The sequence below is a fragment of the Zea mays genome, chromosome 3, assembly GCF_902167145.1.
Source record: "Zea mays cultivar B73 chromosome 3, Zm-B73-REFERENCE-NAM-5.0, whole genome shotgun sequence".
Lineage (NCBI taxonomy): Eukaryota > Viridiplantae > Streptophyta > Magnoliopsida > Poales > Poaceae > Zea > Zea mays.
Genome location: NC_050098.1, coordinates 150,147,434 through 150,153,433, shown reverse-complemented (window position 1 = coordinate 150,153,433; position 6,000 = coordinate 150,147,434).

Sequence of the window (6,000 nt, the reverse complement as noted above, 5' to 3'; positions counted from 1 at the left end):
CAAAGTTCTTGTTTCTAATGCCAAAGGACCCAAAACCGTTTGGGTACCTAAAGTCAAGAACTAAAATTGTTTTGTAGGTTTATGCATCCGGGGGCTCAAGTTGGATACTCGACAGCGGGTGCACAAACCACATGACAGGGGAGAAGAAGATGTTATCCTCATATGAGAAAAACCAAGATCCCCAACGAGCTATCACATTCGGGGATGGAAATCAAGGTTTGGTCAAAGGATTGGGTAAAATTGCTATATCACCTGACCATACTATTTCCAATGTTTTTCTTGTAGATTCTTTAGATTACAATTTGCTTTCTGTATCTCAATTATGTCAAATGGGCTACAACTGTCTCTTTACTGATGTAGGTGTCACTGTCTTTAGAAGAAGTGATGATTCAATAGCATTTAAGGGTGTGTTAGAGGGTCAGCTATACTTGGTAGATTTTGATAGAGCTGAACTCGACACATGCTTAATTGCTAAGACTAACATGGGTTGGCTCTGGCATCGCCGACTAGCCCACGTTGGGATGAAGAATCTTCATAAGCTTCTAAAGGGAGAGCACATTCTAGGATTAACCAATGTTCATTTTGAGAAAGACAGGGTTTGTAGCGCATGCCAAGCAGGAAAGCAAGTTGGCACTCATCATCCACACAAGAACATCATGACAAGTGACAGACCACTGGAGCTCCTACACATGGATCTATTCGGCCCGATCGCTTACATAAGCATCGGCGGGAGTAAGTACTGTCTAGTTATTGTGGATGATTATTCTCGCTTCACTTGGGTGTTCTTTTTGCAGGAAAAATCCCATACCCAAGAGACCCTAAAGGGATTCTTGAGACGGGCTCAAAATGAGTTCGGCTTAAGAATCAAGAAAATTAGAAGCGACAACGGGACGGAGTTCAAGAACTCACAAATTGAAGGCTTCCTTGAGGAGGAGGGCATCAAGCATGAGTTCTATTCTCCCTACACCCCACAGCAAAATGGTGTAGTGGAGAGGAAGACTCGAACTCTATTGGACATGGCAAGGACCATGCTTGATGAATACAAGACACCGGACCGGTTTTGGGCCGAGGCGGTTAACACCGCTTGCTACGCCATCAACTGGTTATATCTGTACCGAATCCTCAAGAAGACATCCTATGAACTCCTAACCGGTAAAAAGCCAAATATTTCATATTTTAGAGTTTTTGGTAGCAAATGCTTTATTCTTGTTAAAAGAGGTAGAAAATCTAAATTTGCTCCTAAAACTATAGAAGGCTTTTTACTAGGATATGATTCAAACACAAGGACATATAGAGTCTTTAACAAGTCCTCAGGACTAGTTGAAGTTTCTTGTGACGTTGTGTTTGATGAGACTAACGGCTCTCAAGTAGAGCAAGTTGATCTTGATAAGATAGGTGAAGAACAGGCTTCGTGCATCGTGCTAAGGAACATGTCCATTGGGGATGTGTGTCCTAAGGAATTCGAAGAGCCTCCACATGCACAAGATCAACCATCCTCCTCCACGCAAGCATCTCCACCAACTCAAAATGAGGATGAGGCTCAAAATGAAGAAGAAGATCAAAGAAATGAGTCATCTCAAAATGACGACATTGATCAAGGGGGAGATGCAAATGATCAAGACAAGGAGGATGAAGAACCAAGGCCGCCACACCCAAGAGTCCACCAAGGAATCCAACGAGATCACCCCGTCGACACCATCCTCGGCGACATTCATAAGGGGGTAACCACTCGATCTCGTGTTGCACATTTTTGTGAACATTACTCTTTTGTTTCCTCTATTGAGCCACACAGGGTAGAGGAAGCACTTCAAGATTCGGATTGGGTGATGGTGATGCAAGAGGAGCTCAACAACTTCACTAGGAACGAGGTATGACATTTAGTTCCACGTCCTAATCAAAATGTTGTAGGAACCAAGTGGGTCTTCCGCAACAAGCAAGACGAGCATGGTGTGGTGACAAGGAACAAAGCTCGACTCGTGGCCAAGGGGTATTCACAAGTCGAAGGTTTGGATTTTGGTGAAACCTATGCACCCGTAGCTAGGCTTGAGTCAATTCGTATATTATTAGCCTATGCTACTTACCATGGCTTCAAGCTTTACCAAATGGACGTGAAGAGTGCCTTCCTCAACGGACCAATCAAGGAAGAGGTCTATGTTGAGCAACCTCCCGACTTTGAAGATAGTGAGTACCCTAACCATGTTTATAGGCTCTCTAAGGCGCTTTATGGGCTCAAGCAAGCCCCAAGAGCATGGTATGAATGCCTTAGAGATTTCCTTATTGCCAATGGCTTCAAAGTCGGCAAGGCCGATCCTACTTTATTCACTAAAACTCTTGACAATGATTTGTTTGTATGCCAAATTTATGTTGATGATATCATATTTGGGTCTACTAACGAATCTACATGTGAAGAATTTAGTAGGATCATGACACAGAAATTCGAGATGTCAATGATGGGGGAGTTGAAGTATTTTCTAGGATTCCAAGTCAAGCAACTTCAAGAGGGCACCTTCATTAGTCAAACAAAGTATACTCAAGACATTCTAACCAAGTTTGGAATGAAGGATGCCAAGCCCACCAAGACACCCATGGGAATCAATGGGCATCTCGACCTCGACACGGGAGGTAAGTCCGTGGATCAAAAGGTATACCGGTCGATGATTGGTTCATTGCTTTATTTATGTGCATCTCGACCGGACATTATGCTTTTCGTTTGCATGTGTGCAAGATTCCAAGCCGACCCTAAGGAATCCCACCTTACGGCCGTAAAACGAATCTTGAGATACTTGGCTTATACACCTAAGTTTGGGCTTTGGTACCCTCGGGGATCCATATTTGATTTGATTGGTTATTCGGATGCCGATTGGGCAGGGTGTAAGATTAATAGAAAGAGCACATCGGGGACTTGCCAGTTCTTGGGAAGATCCTTGGTGTCTTGGGCTTCAAAGAAGCAAAATTCGGTCGCTCTTTCTACCGCCGAAGCCGAGTATATTGCCGCAGGCCATTGTTACGCGCAATTGCTTTGGATGAGGCAAACCCTGCGGGACTATGGTTACAATTTAACCAAAGTTACTCTTCTATGTGATAATGAGAGTGCAATCCGCATGGCGGATAATCCCGTTGAGCATAGCCGCACTAAACACATAGCCATTCGGTATCATTTTCTTAGGGATCACTAACAAAAGGGGGATATCGAGATTGCATACATTAACACTAAAGATCAATTAGCCGATATCTTTGCCAAGCCTCTTGATGAACAAATTTTTACCAAACTTAGGCACGAGCTCAATATTCTTGATTCTAGGAACTTCTTTTGCTAAACTTGCACACATAGCTCATAAGTATACCTTTGATCATGTCTCTTTTATATATGCTATGACTAATGTGTTTTCAAGTCTATTTCAAACCAAGTCATAGGTATATTGAAAGGGAATTGGAGTCTTCGGCGAAGACAAAGGCTTCCACTCCACTCCACAACTCATCCTTCGCCGTCACTCCGAGCAATCTCTCCAACTTTGGTATAATCTTCACTCATTTATTTTATAACCAAAGGAGGAAAAAGTACTTCGATGGGCTCTAATGATTCCGTTTTTGGCGATTCATGCCAAAGAGGGAGAAAATATGAGCCCAAAGCAAAAGGACCGCACCACCACCTAGGACCGCACCACCACCTAATTTTAAAATTGGAGATTTCAAATTGGTATCTTATTATGTTCAATCTTATTATGTTCAAAAGGGAGAGGAAGTAATATTTCAAAAATGATATATCAAAACCCTCTTGAACACTAAGAGGAGGATCTCATTTAGGGGGAGTCTTTGTTTTAGTCAAAGGAAAAGCATTTGAAACAGGGGGTGAAAATTTCAAATCTTGAAAATGCTTCACAAAATCTTATTCATTTACCTTTGACTATTTGCAAAAGAACTTTGAAAAGGATTTACAAAAGAATTTGCAAAATCAAAACATGTGGTGCAAGTGTGGTCCAAAATGTTAAAAATGAAAAAACAATCCACGCCTATCTTGTAAGTATTTATATTGGCTCAACTCCAAGCAACCTTTGCACTTACATTATGCAAACTAGTTCAATTATGCACTTCTATATTTGCTTTGGTTTGTGTTGGCATCAATCACCAAAAAGGGGGAGATTGAAAGGGAATTAGACTTACACCTAGTTCCTAAATAATTTTGGTGGTTGAATTGCCCAACACAAATAATTGGACTAACTAGTTTGCTCTAGTGTACAAGTTATACAGGTGCCAAAGGTTCACACTTAGCCAATAAAAAGACCAAGTTTTGGGTTCAACAAAAGAGCAAAGGGGCAACCGAAGGCACCTCTGTTCTGGCGCACCGGACTGTCCGGTGTGCCACCGGACAGTGTCCGGTGCACCACCGGACATGTCCGGTGCACCAGAGGACTCCAACTCAAACTCGTCGCCTTCGGGAAATTCCAGACGCAACTCCGCTATAAATCACCGGACTGTCCGGTGTACACCGGACAGTGTCCGGTGCTCCAAGGAAGAGCGGCCTCCGGAACTCGCCAGTCTCGGGAATTCGCTTCGGCTGCTCCGCTATAATTCACCGGACATGTCCGGTGTAACTGCGGGGCAACGGCTCCTTCTGGCGCCAACGGCTACCTGCGGCGCATTAAATGCGCGCCAGCGCGCGCAGAGGTCAGGCACGCCCATGCTGGCGCACCGGACACTCTACAGTACATGTCCGGTGCGCCACCGGACATCCAGGCGGGCCCAGAAGACAGAGCTCCAACGGTCGGAACCCAACAGCTTTGGTGACGTGGCTGGGGCACCGGACTGTCCGGTGTGCACCGGACTGTCCGGTGCACCATACGACAGCCAGCCTGCACCAAACGGCTAGTTTGGTGGTTGGGGCTATAAATACCCCCAACCACCCCACATCAAGGCATCCAAGTTTTCCACTTCTCAACTACTTACAAGAGCTCTAGCATTCAATTCTAGACACACTCAAGAGATCAAATCCTCTCCCAAATTCCACACAAAGCTTTAGTGACTAGTGAGAGAGATTTGCTTGTGTTCTTTCGAGCTCTTGCGCTTGGATTGCTTTCTTCTTTCTTGATTCTTTCTTGCGATCAAACTCACTTGTAATTGAGGCAAGAGACACCAATCTTGTGGTGGTCCTTGTAGGAACTTTGTGTTCCAAGTGATTGAGAAGAGAAAGCTCACTCGGTCCGAGGGACCGTTTGAGAGAGGGAAGGGGTTGAAAAAGACCCGGCCTTTGTGGCCTCCTCAACAGAGAGTAGGTTTGAGAGAACCGAACCTCGGTAAAACAAATCCGCGTGCCTCACTTCACTATTCGCTTGCGATTTGTTTTGCACCCTCTCTCGCGGACTCTATTATATTCCTAACGCTAACCCGGCTTGTAGTTGTGTTTATATTTGTAAATTTCAGTTTCGCCCTATTCACCCCCCCTCTAGGCGACTTTCAGGGGACAACTCCAAGTTGGTAATGTCTAAGAAATTAGGTTCTAGGAAGATATTTGGATTAATGGTTTACCACTCAAGGAGCAATTCTCTAATTATATAATGTTATGCGCCGGAAGAATGCCTTAGTCGCAGTTGTGCTACCACAGACAACGCAAAATTTAACTTTCCGCATACCGATTGTTGGGGTCAGATTGATAGAATGGCAACACTTGTTGATTTTTGGTTGACAACATCTATGTTGGGGCGGAAAGATATCTCTTTATGTAGAAGGTGAATGCATCCAGACATTTCTTGGTTTGGTCTATGTACAATATTCTAATGACCACTCCAAATTCAAATCAACCTTACTGGCTGTGCAAACTAAAACTTCCCTTTAAGGTCAAAATTTTCCTTTAGTATATAGGAAGAGGAGTGATTCTTACTAAATATAATTTGAAAAGGAGAGGGTGGATATGAAGCCCCAAGTGTAGTTTCTGTAACCAAGATGAAACAATCCAACATCTCTTTTTCGATTATTATTTGGCTAGAGCAGTTTGGAGGATTATTT